General features: G+C 39.6%; 1 long non-coding RNA gene across 9 annotated transcripts in view; it reads left to right on the top strand.

Annotated features, from left to right (window-relative positions):
• The window catches only part of LOC110135089 (uncharacterized), a 77,190-nt gene that overhangs the window by 23,562 nt on the left and 34,961 nt on the right, over positions 1-18,667 (top strand). For 8 of the 9 annotated variants that reach the window (XR_011485156.1, XR_011485154.1, XR_011485153.1 and 5 more), the window contains one exon: positions 7,016-7,188. The exons of the other annotated variant lie outside the window; for it this stretch is intronic. This is a non-coding gene — a long non-coding RNA (uncharacterized lncRNA). The remainder of the gene's footprint in view (positions 1-7,015; positions 7,189-18,667) is intronic. 9 annotated transcript variants of the gene reach the window in all.

Raw genomic sequence — 18,667 nt, 5'->3', positions numbered from 1 at the left:
GTAACTTCTCTTCCATTTTCAATAGAACAAAACTCATTGCGTAATAAATATGATTTTCCTCTCAGTAGCCATGCCAGAAATTAATTTGAGTGTGCAAGATCTTACAGTCTAAACCTAATACAAGGAAACACGTAGTTGGGATCCTAGGATCCTCCTAGAATCAAAATACAATTTCTCAGACTGTGAGTCTACACTTGGAGGTGAACCAGGATGTGTGGTGTATGCCTCCATTGAAAGGATATAGAGGACTCAGACTTTGAATGCAGGTGTAACCGCAGCCTTCTTAGAATTAGGCATCATGGGGTTAGAGTGGCTTCAGTCCTGGAATCATGGGAGTGGATTTCACAACAGAAACTGGAAGGCGAATCCTTGGAAATCAGGATGAAAAAACTCTCCTTCCTGTAGAGAGATGGATTCAGAGACTTGATTAGTTGTGTGGGCATGTGCTCATAAGTGGGTTTGTATGTGTACAAATGTGATTATATGCCTTTGTTTTTTGGAAGAGAGGTGGCTGGTGAACACCTTATTAGAACAAGCAGGTGGATAAAGTATGACATAGCAGCCAAGGCAAAAACCAGGGAAGTGAAGCAAAAGAGCTTAGACTTAATTTTGTGCGTTTAACACATGACTTGTTTTGTTTAGAGATATTTATGAATTTGCCTGTACATTTATTATACAAAGTGGTAATTACTTGCATACATAGGTTATATAGTGCTCAAATATGCATGGTTTATACATATTCAAATATGTCAAATCTTTGAGTGAAAATACTGGACTACTAAATATTTATAGTTCTAATTGTATTAGAGTGGGGTATATCTGTGTCTATTTGTGGTTGGCAGAACAATGGCCTCTAAAAAAAATGCCCCTGTCCTAATACTTGCAACCTTTGCATATGTTAAATTACTGGGTAAATGGGAATTAAGGTAGCAGATGAAATCATATTTGCTAATCTGCTGGTTTTGAGATAGATTATCCTGGATTGTCCATTTGGGCTCAGTGTAATCACCAAGGTCCATAAAGCAGAGGAAGGCAGAAGAGTCAGTGCCAGAGGAATAGACTGTGAGTGGACTGGCCGTTGCTTGTTTTGTAGATGGAAAGGACCCAAGCTCTAAGGGCAGCTTGCAGAAGCTGGAAAAGGCAAGGAGACAGATTCTCCTCCAGAGAGGAGCGGAATGTTTCCAACACTTTGTCTCTAGCCCAGAAAGACCATTTCAGACTTCTGACCTCCAGAATTCTTAAGATAATACATTATTTGTATGCGGTGAACCACCAAGCTTGTGGTAACTTTCTATAGTAGCAATGGAAAAGTAACTCAATGCTATGTGCATTTGTAAGTTTTATGAAAACACACACTTTCAAAAAGTGAAAGATTCAGGAGTTGCTTTGGCTTATAGGCTGAACAGTTCCATCTGGAAGTCAGATCCCAGTAACAGTCCTTTTACTCCAACCAGCGTCATAATCAATAATACTTACGTTATCTCTTGTGTACTTGTTGACACCTTGCAAAGTTGCACATCACGCCATGTATTTCCTAAACAGCAGCATTTAGAGCAGTCGTTTCCATTTAAATGCTACTTTCTACAACCATTTGTTTCTTTTTTCTTTCTTTAATGCATTTTAATTAAAGGTAAGAAGAGAATAAAAAAAGATGAGAGAACTAAGGCAGCTGCAGTGTGTAGGTGTAAGATATTGCAGCCCTAAGCCTTCTGCTCAGTTTGAAGGTAGAAACACAGTGATTATAGATACATTTCTAAATGAAATTCTACATAAATCCTAGCTTTGAACATGAGACTTTATGGAAGGCAAAACCGACACTGTGTCTTTGTGAATGCACACTGATTTTTTATGCCTAATTAATTCTCATGATGGAAACCTATGTTGCAAGTGCTCATTCAACAGAAAGGTATTTTTAAAAAATATAAATAATTGCACAAATAATTGTTGGGTAAATCCTTACTGTTACTAATAACAGTGCCAATTTCGAACATAGTACTTTAGCATACAGACTTACTTGCCCTTGCCAGGAAGTAAGAAAAATTGCAAAATCAAACAGTCAATGTGAGAATTTAAAGCCATACAGAGGAGAGTTAATTTAAATATGGCTTCCTTCAGGGACTCTGCTGTATTTAGACCAGTTGAGATGTGCTTAAAAAAAGGAAACTCACTTTAACATCAGCATAAGTAAAACAAGTCTGCCTCAAAAACATTCTAGTGTGAGAGGTCTGTGGGTCGCCCACTGTCTTCAGTAGGTTGTGGTGTCTCATCACCATTTAGATGATCACAAGTGATACTCAAATCTGGTAAAATGTAGAAGTCAAGAGCAAAACTAGAATAAACAATATTGTTTCCTACATTGTTAAACTAACAGAAAAGACTGTAGGAATCTCAGTCACTGCTGGTGTATTACTGTCATTCATTATTAATAGTAATAATTTTCTTGCCTTCTAACTAGTAGCTGGTTTTGTATTTTAAAACAAAATAAGCCCCATGGCGCTCTATCTACTCCGTATTCAAATCTACTATTTCCTGATGTTCTATCCTCTTTCTATTGTAAATTCTACTTAAGCCTTTCAGGATCTTTATGGAAATTAATATCGTACCAGACAGAGTTGAGGGAGTTATTTTTATTTATACAATAAATTTGTACACATACAAAGCTAGAACAAATGTACTCATTTCAGTTAAATTATTTAACAGTCAAAGGGGAGTTAATACGTGAACTTAATGTTAAGAACGAAACTATTTCTAGTGAGAGAAACTTGAATTTCATTCCTGCTCCATTCCTATGTAGTCTTGTGGTCTAAGACAAGTTACTTATTGTATTTGAACCTCAGGGTTTTTGTTGCTGTTGTTAAAAAAAATTAAAATCTTTCCCTATCTTGTTGTATTAAGTATGTTCATCTAAACTAGGTACACTATATTGCCTATCTAAAATATCCTACCTCTGACCCCCTTCTTTCCCACTGGAATGCTGATTTGGTTCAGGTACTTTGATCTTAGGGTACAGAGGTATGTTCAAGAAGTAGGCATAACCTCCACTGGACAATGAGATAAGACAGGAAGACTTCTAGGGCCTCCCTGCAAAGATAGAAGGGGGCGAGGAGACTCTTTCTTCCATTCTGTCACCTGCTTTGTACCTTTGCGCACTATTGCATGGAAATACGGTACTTAGGGTTGCTCCCCCATCTAGTGACGGACCAGGCAATGTCCTCAAGGCTGCTGGACTGATGGGACAATCCAGAGCACCCCAGTGCCAGGCTGAGCCCATACCGTCTTACAGGCCAGCTTCACACTGACTAAGGCGCATCTCGTTTCTCTTAGAAATGAGAGACACACCAAGCCACCTTCAGACCCAGCAACAGAGGCAGGGAATGTAAGATCACGTGAGCTGTCGAGTCCCTCCTGTCCCCTGGCTGGCTCTGAACAAAACCAGAAATAGAAAAGACAGGACTTACTCACTGTCACATAGTATCTCATCATCATGTCATCTATTTTGGAACATTTCAACTCTTTGTCAGATTTTCTAAATGTTTATCTTTTTGGGGTTTTTCCCATCCACATCTTTAGAATTTTTCTATTTTTTGGTGGAAGTCTATTTTTGAAAAAAAGCACATCTTTGATTACCTTGGATAATTAGAAATAAAAATGATATTGAAAAGAAATTACAGAGTACTGAAGAATAGGCAAGGACTGGGACAGTTGTTAAATATTATAATGATAGGTAGTAGTATGATTTTGTTAGGTGATGTTATGAGGGAACAATATTAGGTCCTATTATTTTGCAGATGGGAAATTTGCTCACAGTTACAGATGAGTAAGAAGGGAAGTTAGGACATACCTTCGTTCTGCCCTTTTTTCTGTATTGTACAACTCTGTATAGGTCAGTACTTACCACATTGGGTGGAAGATAGAAAAAGTAAAAACAGAGAAAGGGGGGAAAAAACCCTACAGTTTAAATCCAATCAAATATTTGATTTTTAATCAAAGAGATTCAAAAGAGGTCAAGAACAGAGGTATCACTGGATTGCTACCAAAGTAACATCCTATATTTTTTATTCTTCTTAAGCCTATACATTTTAAACACTCAGTGAAAGAGAAGTTTAGTGATATACTGGCATGAAAACAAAAAATATTCCAGATCTAATATATTTACCTTTAGATAGAAAATATGGGCAACAATTATTGGCTTCATGTCTACTATGAAACAGGTATATTGTTAGACAAGAGGATAAAGATATGGTGCTTGCCTTTACTTGAGTATATCATGTCCCTACATTGTGAAGTATAATTTTTCACAGTATTTTGAAACAGGTGAAATAGGTATTAACACCAGAAAATATATGGGATCAATTCTCACTTGGTAACACTGACAATTAAGGCATGAGATAATTAATGATTTTAGAAGAATAATCAATGTTTAGTTTTAAAGGATTTTCAAATAAAGACTATTTTAGGCTTTAAAAATTATTGTTTAAATTTTTAAAATTAAATATGAACAGTGTGCTTATGCTTATAGTTTTAGGATTATATGATTTTTGAATAGCCCTAATAACCAAAAATCAATCTCAGTTGATTTTAAATAGTTGTCATAGTTTTTAGAGCAGTCAGTCATTTCATGACTTCATAAAATGGAAGTCATCAGTTTTCAGTAGCATGGTTTCAGGGATGCAGTGTGCATCTAAATTGCATTCAGCCATGATTTACTATGTAAGTCTGATTAACTTAAGTGTGTGGTACATTCTTTTTGTTAAAGTAAATGCAACAAATTAGTGTTCTAAATAGAAGGGGAAATAGAATTAGGGGAAGCCACCCAAATATCCGAGGTTATCTGGCCTGTTTTTAAATGCTTTTTTCTTCTGTTTAAGTGAAATCTCATTTCTATAATTGAATTTAAAAAGGTTGTACCTAAATAATTAAATTTCCCCCAGTTTGTATGTTCCTTTAGTAACATCTAAATGTTATAGTGTTATATATAACCCACTGTATATATATATATATATATATATATATATATATATATATATATAGTCAATGGGTGGTGTGAAATTCTTTTAGAGCAGGTAAGATTTATGCGTTAATCCCCTCCCTCATGCTATCAGATTTTGTTGCCATAATATGAAAGCAGAATTTCAGACTGCTCAAATTTTTTTATACTGCACTTTTTCTACTTCTGGAGGATGAACTTGCATCATTTTTCTTTGTATTTTATGAACTCTGAACATTTTAAATGTCAAAATAAACAGATCCTTTATAATCAGAAAAAAACGTCTTCCGTTTTGAAAACCATCATTTTATTATTAAAAACTTACCAGAGTGATGTAGAACACTTATCATTTTAATGTGGAGACACATTATTCATTGAGGATGACTTGTTAGGGAAAATTAAGTCCATGATCCTCTAGGGTTAACCACAGTGTTGTACTGGGTGGATAAGTGGATAAGCTCACACACCCTGGCATGGAAACTCTCCAGCTCTGCCACCTGTTATCTGTTTTACCTGGGGCAAAACAGATACTCAGGGCTTTTTCTCCTTAGCTTCCTCTTCTGTAAATGATTATAAAAATAGTAGCTTCTTGGTAGAGTTGGTGTGAGGATTCGGTGCATTAATCTATGCAAAGCCCTCAGAACAGAACCTGACATTGTATCATGCTAGATTCAGTGTCATCATGACCCATAATAGAGTATGAGGCTTCTTGGTGACGCAGTGGTAAAGAATCCACCTGCAATGCAGGAGACACGGGTTCAATTCCTGGTCAGGAAGACCCCCTGGAGTAGGGATTGGCAACCTATTCCAGTACTCTTGCTTGGGAAATCCCATGGACAGAGGATCCAGCTGGGCTACAATCCATGGGGTTGCAAAAGAGTCAGACACAACTTAGTGACTAAACAACAACAATAGAGTGTGAAACAGTCTTGAAAAATTAAGTCCCCAAAAAGGTTATTATGGAAATATTAAGAATAACTGAAAACATTCTGTGGCATTTTCTCAGGCCCTCTTCTCTGTGGGATCACACAGCTCCAGAAGAGAGGCATTGAGTGTTTGCCCTAAGGATGAAGATGGATAATGCCAATGGTCCATGAGCACCAGAAATATGCATAAACTTAGAGGAAAGGAAATACAAATGGCCAATTAACAATGAAAAGCCTTCAACCTTAATAATAACCAAGGAACTGCAAATTAAAATAAGGACAAGATATGATTCACTTATCAAATTAGCAAAGATGTTATCAAATAACATCTAAAATTCAAGGTTTCAAGGGTAGGAAGCACATTTTTATACTCCACTGATGGGAGAAGAAGTTAATCAGCCCTTTGGGACCTATTTAGCAATATACTGCTAAATAGGCTTCCCTGCTGGCTCATATGTAAAGAATCTGCCTGCAATGAAGGAGACCTGGGTTCGATCCCTGTGTTGGGAAGATCCCCTGGAGAAGGGAATGATTACCCACTCCAGTATTCTTGCCTGGAGAATTCCATGGCCAGAGGAGCCTGGCTGGCTATAGCCCATGGGGTTGCATGGAGTCGGACAGGACTGAGCAACTAACACTAGAAATATACAGAGGAAACATTTAAATGCTCATAACCTGTGAACTAACAGTGCTCTTTCTGGGGACTTATGCTAAGGAAATAAGAAAGACAGTCACACCAGCAATACTTACAACACTAAAAACTTGAAATAATCTAAATTTCTAACAAGATGTGATTAGTTTAATAAATTGCAGTACAACCACATGATGCATATGGTAGAGTGATTATGGTGATTTTCATAAGGAGTTTGTAAAGGCTAAAATTAGGCCAGGAGTGCTACTTAATCAATACTGATTAAGTTCCCTCTAGGTGCAGGGGACCCCATGGTTGTTGCCTCCTGGGTTTACTTGCCCTGTTCATTATCCATGCTGCCCCTAGTTAACTAGTACCTTTGAGTCGTAAAACTGAGCATGATCTATTCAATCCTTTTTCCCTTTGGGTATCTGGCTGCTGGAAGACTTCTGTTTTCTTGTTTCTCCCCAGGAGCAGAGTCTTTCTCCAGAGCCCTGTTCTTTCCAGCCACATGAAAAAGACTGTTTTATCCAGTGCTGCCCAAGACAGGATTCTCAGTCTGCCTACCTCTGTGATTCAGTTCGAAAGATTATATGGCTATCATACCAAGCCACATACCAAAGCTCAGCTTTATTAATAAAAAGGTATGTTGATTTCCCATCTTCCAGTCCTATTTCCTATCTTTTTCAAAATTTCATGGGGAAGAAAAGTGTTACCTTCTAGGGGACTCTCCACACTCTCCTATATTGAAATTACATAACGACTTCCTTCAAAATGTGGAAATTATTTTAGATCAACAAACACTTTTTAATGTCATGGTTCCTGTGGATGAGGAAAGTGAAAGCGAAAGTGAAGTCGCTCAGTCATGCCCAGCTCTTTGTGACGGTAGCTCACCAGGCTCCTCTGGCTATGGGATTTTCCAGGCAAGAATACTGGAGTGGGTTGCCATTTCCTTCTCCAGGTGATCTTCGTGACTCAGGGACTGAACTCAGATCTCCTGCATTGCAGGCAGACTCTGCCATATTAGCCACCAGGGAATCCCCATGGATGAGGAATCCAGGCACATTTAATCTGAATGCCATTGCAATAAGGTCTCTCAAAAGGTTGCAGTCCACTTGGACTGCGTCTCTGGTCTTATGTGATGCAACAGGGGAGAATTCATTTTCAAGCTCATTCATGTTGTCATCAGAATTCAGTATATTGCTGGCTGTGGGCAAGAGGTCTCCCTCAGCTTCTTGTCACAAGGAACCTCACCTAGAACAGCTCACATGTAGCAGGCAGCTGGCTTCACTCAGAGTTTAAGGAGAGAGCAAGAGAGTGGTCCCAGACAGGAGCTACAGTCTCTTTGTAACCAGTTCTCAGAAGTGGATTCCGATTACTTTTTGCTATATTCTCTTCTCCGGCAGTGAGTCGCTAGTCACTTCTCTAGCATTGAGTCATGGTCGACGCTCACAGGTAGGAGATTACACAGGATGCAAATACCCGGAGGCTAGGATCACTGCAGACCATTTTAGAGGCTTTCCACGCCCCACACTAACATTCACATACCACCAGCCAGGCACAGAATTTTCTTGCTTAATCTTTGTAACAGCACAACGAGGCAGTTATGTGATTAGCCTGTTTTTAAAACCAGGAAGCTGAGGCTCAAAGATGTTAAGTATGTGACTTAAGAGCTCACATTTCAGTAAGTGGCAGATCAGGGACTGGAACTGTGGCTGTCTACTTTGAGATTGTGTTCATTTAACTACTTAGAAACTATTAAGGACAAACAAACTGCAGGCATAGGAGTACAGTTCATGCTCTTATTTATGTTAAAAAACATAGAAAATGGTGGAAGAAAACATGTTAAATGTTTTTAAAAAGCCATTTAACTTTTGGGTGAAGGGATTATGAGTGGCTCTTTTTTAATGTCAATATTTATTTTCCAATGCTTATACAGCCCTTTAATTTATATAATGTGGGGGGAAAGCCATGAAAAAAACCAAAAGCTATCTCTGTTCTAGTGGGGTTTGCATTGATGCAGTAAGGGTGAAGCAGAGGGATGGGCCATCCTGAACGCAGGTAATGAAGGGTGCACTGTCTGTAGAGAATTAAACAAACAAACAAACAGCCCACCAAAAGTCAATCATTTTTAACATCACTCAATTCTGAACAATTTCAGTGATACTCTTTCTTCCTGGAGCATACTGCTGCCACCATCACTTCCCCCTTACCCATTTGATTAATCTGGGGATAAAGAAAATAAACACACACAATTATGTCAGATAGAGGTAAGTTTTACAAAAAATAAAGCAGGGCCTAAGGAGAGAGCAGATGATGGGAAAGGGTACTTTTTAGCAAAGGCAATCAATGAAGACTTTCTCCAAAGGTAATATATGGAGACCTCAATAAGTTGAGGGATTATGCATTGCTTTTATAATCAGAGAAATAGAGAAAACACTGGCTGCTGTTGTTCAGTCACTAAGTCGTGTCTGACTCTTTGTGACTGCACCATGCCAGACTCCCCCATCCTTCACTGTCTCCTGGACTTTGCTCAGATTCATGTCCACTGAGTTGGTGATGCCATCCAACCATCTCATTGTCTGTCATCCTCTTCTTCTCCTGCCCTCAGTCTTTCTCAGTATCAGGGTCTTTTCCAGTGAGTCGGCTCTTTGTATCAGGTGGCCAAAGCATTGGAGCTTCAGCTTCAGCATCAGTCCTTTAATGAATATCAGGGTTGATTTCCTTTAGGATTGATTTTGCTATCCTACAATCTGTGGAAATTTACTCTTAATTCATTTCTACACTTAGTCCTTTAATAATTTCAGGTAATTCATTTTTACTGAGTGCGTACTATGTGGAAAGAACTCTGCTAGACAATGGGAATTTAAGAGTGAGTAAAACAAATATGGTTTCTTTGCCCACTAGTTTTGGAATAGAGTGGGGAGCATAGTTCATCAGTGGGTGACTGAGAGACATCCACTGGTGAATGAAAACACACAAAAAAAGATGTCTTTTTCGTCATAGGGGACTGGAATGCAAAAGTAGGAAGTCAAGAGATACCTGGAGTAACAGACAAATTTGGCCTTGGAGTACAAAATGAAGCAGGGCAAAGGCTAATAGAGTTTTGTCAAGAGAACACACCAGTCATAGCAAACACCCTCTTCCGACAACACAAGAGAGGACTCTACACATGGACATCACCAGATGGTCAATACCAAAATCAGATTGCTTGTATTCTTTGCAGCCGAAGATGGAGAAGCTCTATACAGTCAGCAAAAACAAGACCAGCAGATGACTCTGGCTCAGATCATGAACTCCTTATTGCAAAATTCAAACTTAAATTGAAGAAAGTGGGGAAAATCACTAGACCATTCGTATAGGACCTAAATCAAATCCCTTATGATTATACAGTGGAAGTGACAAATAGATTCAAGGGCTTAGATCTGATAGATGGAGTGCCTGAAGAATATGGATGGAGGTTCATGACATTGTACAGGAGGCAGTGACCAAGACCATCCCCAAGAAAAAGAAATGCAACAAGGCAAAATGGCTGTCTGAGGAGGCCTTACAGATAGCTGAGAAAGGAAGAGAAGCTAAAGGCAATGGAGAAAAGGTAAGATATACCCACCTGAATGCAGAATTCCAAAGAATAGCAAGGAGAGATAAGAAAGCCTTCCTCAGTGATCAGTGCAAAGAAATAGAGGAAAATGATAGAATGGGAAATACTAGAGATCTCTTCAAGAAAATTAGAGATACCAAGGGAACATTTCATGCAAAGATGGGCACATTAAAAGACAGAAATGGTATTGATCTAACAGAAGCAGAAGATATTAAGAAGAGGTGGCAACAATATACAGAAGACTTATACAAAAAAGGAGAGTGGAAAAATAAAGGAGAGTGAAAAAGTTGTCTTAAAGCTCAACATTCAGAAAACTAAGATCATGGCATCCAGTTCCATCACTTCATGGCAAACAGATGGGGAAACAGTACAGTGACTGGCTTTATTTTTGGGGGCTCCAAAATCACTGCAGATGGTGATTGCAGCCATGAAATTAAAAGACGCTTACTCCTTGGAAGGAAAGTTATGACCAACCTAGACAGCATATTAAAAAGAAGAGACATTACTTTGCCAACAAAGGTCTGTCTACTCAAGGCCATGGTTTTTCCATATAGGAGTCATATATGGATATGAAAGTGGGACCATAAAGAAAATTGAGTGCTGAAGAATTGATGCTTTTGAACTGTGGTGTTAGAGAAGACTCTTGAAAGTCCCTTGGACTGCAAGGATATCAAACCTGTCAATGCTAAAGGCAATCAGTCCTGAACATTCATTGGAAGGACTGATGCTGAAGCTGAAGCTCCAGTAATTTGGCTACCCCATCCGAAGAGCCAGCTCATTGGAAAAGACCCCAGTGCTGGGAAAGATTGAAGGCAGGAGGTAAAGGGGACGACAGAGGATGAGATGGCTGGATGGCATCACCAACTCGATGGACATGAGTTTGAGTAGGCTCCAGGAGTTGGTGATGGACAGGAAGGCCTGGTGTGCTGAAGTACATGGGGTCACAAAGATTCAGACATGACTGAGTAACTGGACTGAACTGAACTGAACCATGTGTTTCTTGACTTTTGTATTCCAGTCCCGTATAATGAAAAGGACATCTTTTGGGGGTGTTAGTTCTAGAATGTCTTGAAGTTCTAGAAGATCTCACTTTTTAAAGCATTTTTATATGATTTCATTATTTTTATCCCCATGACAAGCTGGTGAAGTTGTCAGGACAAACATTGGTCAATTTCTGTGACTTATCTATGGCAACACAGTGTCAGTCATGCTATTTCAGTTCAGTTCAGTTGCTCAGTTGTGTCTGACTCTTTGCCGCCCTATGGACTGCAGCATGGCAGGCCTCCCTGTCCATCACCAACTCCTGGAGCCTTCTCAAACTCATGTCCATTGAGTTGGTGATGCCATCCAACCATCTCTTCCTCTGTCATCCCCTTCTCTTCCTGCCCTTAATCTTTCCTAGCATCAGGGTCTTTTCAAATGAGTCAGCTCTTCACATCAGGTGGCCAGAGTATTGGGGTTTCAGCTTCAGCATCAGTCCTTCCAATGAATATTCAGGACTGATTTCTTCTAGGATGGCCTGGTTGGATCTCCTTGCAGCCCAAGGAACTCTCAAAAGTCTTCTCCAATACCACAGTTCAAAAGCATCAATTCTTTGCTACTCAGTTTTCTATATAGTCCAACTCTCACATCCATACATGGCTACTGGAAAAACCATAGCTTTGACTAGAAGGACTTTGGTTGTCAAAGTAATGTCTCTTCTTTTTAATATGTTGTTGAGGTTGGTCACAGCTTTTCTTCCAAGGAGCAAGTGTCTTTTAATTTCATGGCTGCAGTCACCATCTGCAGTGCTTTTGGAGCCCCCCTCCCCAAATAAAGTCTGTCACTGTTTTCATTGTTTCCCCATCTATTTGCCATGAAGTGATGGAACTGGATGCCATGATCTTAGTTTTCTAAATGTTGAGTTTTAAGCCACCTTTTTCACTCTCCTCTTTCACTTTCATCTAGAAGCTCTTTAGCTCTTCTTCGCTTTCTGCCATCATGCTATTTAGAAAGTATCAAGAGACCAAGATCTCCTGACTATGGTGCCAGTGCATTTTTTATGTCACACTACATCTCCCTAGTTTCCTAAATCCACTAGGTGTAATGATGGAGTTCATAGCTTAAAAAAAGAGTTGAAGACAGTGAAAATACACCAAAGGCAATATTTGGCTCTCTTACATCTTGAGACCCAGTCAGATGTTTTCTTTACAGTCGTGGAAAGGAAATTAAATATAATATACAAAGTATGCTCATAAAGTACACCTGCAATGTCTTTTACATGAATTGAAGCACACTGTAAATAGCTGTCTGCTCTTGAACTTTTTTTCACTGGTCTGCCTTCTCAGTACAGTTTCCCTAAACCAGCTTTGTTCATGACAGCAAGGAAATCAAATCAGTCAATCTTAAAGTAAATCAACACTGAATATTCATTGGAAGGATTGATGCTAAAGCTGAAAGTCCAATACTTTAGCCACCTGATGCAAAGAGTTGACTCATTGGATAAGACCCTGATGTTGGGAAAGATTGAAGGCAGGAGGAAATGGGGATGATGGAGGATGAGATGGTTGGATGGCATCACCAACTCGATGGACATGTGTTTGAGCAAACTCCTGGAGATGGTGAAGGACAGGGAAGCCTGGTGTGCTGTAGTCCATGGGGTTGCAAAGAGTCAGACACGACTGAGTGACTGAATGACAACAAACTGGCTGTGGATGTTAGAGCTTCTGGAATTCTGATACCTTCTGGCTCTGAATAGACCTCTGAGCCCTGCCATGCCTCTTGATCAGTAATATGAGCAGCACAGTTTAGACAGCATCTGCAGTTTGATGAAATTATGCGTATTTTTACTAGATGAGTGTGTAAGAATATTCTGGAGAAAAAAGTGCCAAGCTATATGGAGGCAAGAACACAAAAGTAAATATTAGCACCTACTGAATTCCTACTATTTTCTGTTTTTAACAGGTTGACATGGTCTCATCCCAGTGCTTTTATTTTTTAATACTTAGTCAAGAACACAGCACTAATTCTATTATCAAACACACACTGTGGTTGATCCATATGTGTAGATCTGGATTTCTTTGGAAAAGCAGGTAGGCTTTTTCCAGCAGATAACAAGTGTCCTAGAAGATAACTGCTCTTGTTCCAGCTCACCACTTTGCTCAAAGACACATGGAGAAGCCAACCTGTTCTTCCCCATCCACTTCTCCAGTCCTGCTGACCTGTGCCATGTTCTCTTTTCATTCTTGGTATTTGTAAATCCATTTTGCTCTTCTTGGAGATGTTTCTGATGGTGACAACGGGGGCAGGTATTGGTATCAAGTGAGTGAAGGCCAGGATGCTATTGAATATCCCACAATGCACAGGACACTGGCTCAAAACAAAAGACGTTAATTGTGACCCAAAGTGTTAATAGCGTAGAGTTTGAGGAACCCTGCTTTAAGACTGTTCTGAGCCTTCTTTTTTAATGTGAACCCATCATTTTTTCTTTGCCACAACTCACCAGCTCTTTATGGCATGCACTGGCCTTATTTCACATTGCACATACAAGGCCCGCCAGGGTCACAGGCCAGGTGTGGTTGGCAGTGAGATTTAGTGCCTAAGACTAATGTACTTTGAGGCTGTAGATTCAGGCTTATTTTTTTTTTTTTAATGGATGGAGCAATTGTTAAACATGACTATTCTAAAATAATCACATACAAAATGTTCCCAAAATTGATTGAAATAAACAGATGTTCTGTAAGAGTTAAATTAATTCTTTTCAGTTACCTTTGATTGGGTAGGAAACAGAAGCAGCAGAAATAATAAGATTCACTTTACACCTTCTTTCTATGCAGGTTGTAGGGTGGGGATTTACTTCTGACTGCTGTTGCTCTGCTAAATTTTCCAAACAAGCATGAGGAGGGCTTCTCAAAGTGCTTGAAAAATATATTTTATTTGACTCAGTCGTATAAGGAATGCTGCTAACCCTTGTGCACTGGCGGATAGGTCACTCTGTAGTAGATATGTTTGAATCCTGCCTTAAAAAGGTTTGGCTCCTAATCATCTTGCAGTGATTTTACAGTTATTCTTGATTTTTTTTTTCTGTTCTACTCTATGAATTGTATAGAACCTCTTTTTTTTTTTTTTAACAGAAGGCAGCATTCTACCATTGAAGGTTGCTTATTCCATTTCCGTGTCCTCCTTAAGATTCTCTTGCTACCATTTTTCTCTCCCCACCCTGATTCTTTTTTCTTCTATTAATACAATTAAATATCTTACAGGTGAATGTCTGGTAGTTCAAAGCAGGTTGAGTGTTTACCTGATGCCAAAACTACTGGTGGTTTGGTTAATTCCACCAGACCACTCTAGTATCTGAGTGTTCTTATTATAATAAATTTAAAAGACTAGCCATATCGGTCAAAACAGCAGCTTTATTAGCCAGTGCATATCGAGGAATAAATGAGATATAAATCTTGGAATCTGGATTATGTGCCCTCTTTCACATTTATAATTAATGGTTTTCAAATTTAAATAATGAAAAGTAGGGAGAAAACTGGGATAAGGGAAAATTCAATTATAAAGCCTATATGAGACACAGCTATATTGATTCAGCAGTGCATCACTGTGTATGAAGGAACTGGTTCTTTCTGCCTCTCCTCTTTGCCTTCTATTATGTTAGACTTGCGTAAGACTGGCTGCCTCCATGACAGCAAAATGCTGAATTCCCAGGCTTTTATGGGTGCATCACACAGACAGACTAGAAGAGGAAATATTTCTCTTGAAAGCTCTAAAAGAATAAGATTTCTGTCTCAGAAATCCCAGCCAAACTCCCCATGTGTCTCGTTGGCCCTAAAATATATCCTGTGCCCTTTTCTAAAGCAAGGTCTGATCAGGGTAATGTCAGAACTTTTTGACTTAAACCTGGATAACAGAATCAGTTTTAAGAACAAGAGGATGGTATTACCCTCACTGACTCCATCAGTCAGTCCCCCTGGAAGTAGGAGTGTATATCTTTATCTGTGTTCTATGACCATTGCCTATTTTGTGTGTCTATCTAACTACCTAGAGTGTGAATTCATTAGATCAGGTCTCCTGACTATTCCTCTTTGTATTTCCAGATTGTAGTTCACGTCCTTTTGTATCATAGACATTCCAAAGGTTTGATCATCGTGAACAAAATAGCAGCTAAAGTGCTATTAGGGTTCTTTCTTTTCATCGATTCCAAGATCACTTACTTGGCACCTACATGATACCAGGTGTATGGAGGTCCCCTGGGAATAAATAGATGATCAATGACCCAGCCTCTGATCTTAAGGAGCATACAGTGTTAAAGAGAAAAAAAAAGATAAGTATATAAAAAATTTCAATTAAATGCAACTGCGCCACTGCAGAATGGAGCAGAGCTCACAGTCCAGGCTCCCTGGAGCTTGCTAGGCTTCCCTGGAGCTGAGGAGGCAGCCCTGAGTAAGTCACATCTGACTCTTGATCTGGGATATTTATGGAATTTCTCCAGGAGCAGAGGGGCTGGAGGAGGTGCAGGAGGAAGGATGGTTCACTTTGAGAAAGGATATGACAAGACCTGTTATGATGCTTATGAACTTTACAAAACCTCCCTGGAGCTGGTGAAGTATTACCTATGTTAGATGGGAATGGCCAGTTGCTTTAATGAGGAGCTCACACCTCAGGGTGTATCCAGTTGATGGGGAAGATCATTCTTCAGAAGCATCTTCTACAAGTGTTTCAGCTTGGTTATTTCCCATCAAGAGCTGAGGGGCTTGTTGTTCAGTCGCTGAGTCATGTCTGAATTGTTGCCACCTCATGAACTTCAGCACGCCAGGCTCCTCTGTTCTCCACTATCTTCTGAGTTCAGTTCAGTCCAGTCCCTCAGTCATGCCTGACTCTTTGAAACCCCATGGACTGTGGCACGCCAGGCTTTTCTGTCCATCACCAACTCCCGGAGTTTACTCAAACTCATGTCCATTGAGTCGGTAACGCACTGTCTCCTGAAGTTTGCTCAAATTGATGTCCATTGAGTGATGGTGATGCCATCCAACCATCTCATCCTCTGTCACCCCTTCTCCTTCTGCCCTCCATCTTTCCCAGCATCAGGGTCTTTTCCAGTGAGTCGGCTCTTCCCATCAAGTGGCCAAAGTGTTGGAAATTCAGCATCCATCCTTCAGTGAATATTCAGGGCTGATCTCCTTGCAGTCTATGGATGGGACTCTCAAGAGTCTTCTCTGTCACCACAATTTGAAAGCATCAATTCTTCAACATTCATCCTTCTTTATGGTTCAACTCTCACATCTGTACATGACTACTGGAGAAACCACAGCTTAGACTATATGGACATTTGTGGGCAAAGTGATGTCTCTGCTTTTCAATACACTGTCTAGGTTGATCATAGCCTTTCTTCCAAGGAGCAAGCATCTTTTCATTTCATGGTTACAGTCACTATTATTTAGCATAATTAACCTTAGAAATGAGTTTTCATTGGAAAAATTTGAGATGTGCAGGATAACATGGTGGGTGTTAGAAACTTGCATGGGTAACCTTAGTGGTATTCAAGGAGTGAATGGGCAGAAGTGTGCTGGAGACATTCCCATCCTTTAAGAACACAGTGTAGGTATGATTCAGTCCACATTACCTGTTCCTTTAGGGATGATGCTTGAGGCCTGACTCATTAATGGTTCTGTGTTGGACTATTACTTAATAGGATATGAACTTTAATATGAACTGGCCCTTACCTCTAACACAGAGTGACCTTTAAGTAGGCACTTTCCTGGCAGTGAACATTTCATGAACAGAATAGTGACAGGAAGCTGGGAATTAGCTTACACACGCATAGTAAGGATAGTTTTGAACCTGTTATCTGTCACTCACCTAACTCTATTGACAACAATAAGAGCCCCAAAATATTTTTTGTGAGCCAGTTGACTTAGGGCATTTTCAAGGAGCCTGGAGTCAAGGAAGAGCATGACATTATCAGATATACTAACCTTTTGTTTATTTTGGTTTTGTTTGTTTATTTTGGTTTTTTATTGGAATTTAATTTCTTTATAATGATGCATTAATTTCTGCTGTACAGCAATATCCATCAGCTACCTGTATACATATATCCCTGCTCTCTGCACCCTCCATCCAGTGATCTAGGTCATCACAGAATACAACCTGTGTTATACAGAAGCTTCCCACTAGCTAGCTATTTTACACATAGTAGTGTATATGGTATGTATGTAGTATGAGTGTGTGTATATATACACACATACTATACTGGCTTTTCAGAATAGGAAGAACAGTATGTGAGGTTACAAGGAAATGAGGATGGTGTGGCAGGGAACTCAAAGGGAGGGGGAATTACCAGGATGCAGGGTCAGATGCTGCAGAAAAGTTTGAAAATGTCAAGACGGAAATATGCACATTAGATTTAGCAACTTGAGGATTGCTGGTGACCTGAGCAGGGGAGGGCAGTGAAGTGAAAAGTAATAATATTTCATAGTGCATAACTGATAATTGCTGTTTGCTATGTCTGGCACTTATCTAAGTGCTTTAGCTGTGTCAACCCCTTTATTAAGATAAGTAGGACTGTATTCCCCAGCTTTCAGATGAGGAAGCAGAGACACAGAGGGGTTGAGTCACTTGCCTAAGGTACAGACACAGTGAGAGACAGACCCCTGAACCCTCAACCACAGCTCTCTGGCTCCAGAGTTGCTACTGCAGACAATACTATTATTACTACTACGATTGCAGCTACTATTGTGAGTGGGGAGGCTCCCTTCAGAAAGCCTGGCATGGTCCTAAGATCCAGAAAGACTATCATAGTAGGAGGGATGTAGGGGGCTAAGACATACTTTTTTCTAATTGGAGAAATTTGAGAATATTTACAAACTAATGAAAAGCTAGTATCGACACAGGAAAAAAAGAGATAATTGAACAGAAGCTTCTCAGGAGGCAGAAGAAGTTGAGATCCAGGTGAAAGGGGAAAACTTTGTACCAAGAAGGAAGAAGGAAAAGATCAGAATGGAAGGATGTGGGGAAATCACAGGGTACATATGACAGGATGGTGAGAGAACTGGGAGATGATGTAATTCCTTCTTTATGAAATGTGACCAGAGTGAAGGAAGGACTAGAGTAAGAAGTTTGAGGAAAATGGATATTTTGGAAAATAATTCATGGAGAGTGGAGTGGAAGGTTGATGATGAAACTGAAAAGGATCTAGTAGAGAAGAGAACCCAGGTGTGTATGGAGAGCAAAAAAGTGGCAGTGGTATGCTGGTACATTGGCTCTTTGGGGAAAGATGAATGTCTTGGTCTGTGGCATTTGTCAGTTTCCCAACATGGGTGATGTCAATGGTGTAACAGTTCACTTGCAAAATTTCTGAGTATTTAATCACTAGCTCTCAGGAAAAGAATTATCTGCTCATGCTATTACTACACTGCATCTGTTTGCATGGTTTCCTCCCCAACATGGTGTGGGAACAGAAGGCAGGTTTTGGGGTTGGTCCAAGATTGTGGTTTGGTCTTGGTGAATGGTACAAAAGGAAAAAGAAAGGTAAAAATATTACT

Source organism: Odocoileus virginianus, chromosome 32 (genome assembly GCF_023699985.2).
Source record: "Odocoileus virginianus isolate 20LAN1187 ecotype Illinois chromosome 32, Ovbor_1.2, whole genome shotgun sequence".
Lineage (NCBI taxonomy): Eukaryota > Metazoa > Chordata > Mammalia > Artiodactyla > Cervidae > Odocoileus > Odocoileus virginianus.
Note: the sequence above shows the minus strand (reverse complement) of the source record. Positions and strands in the feature narration are given on the sequence as shown.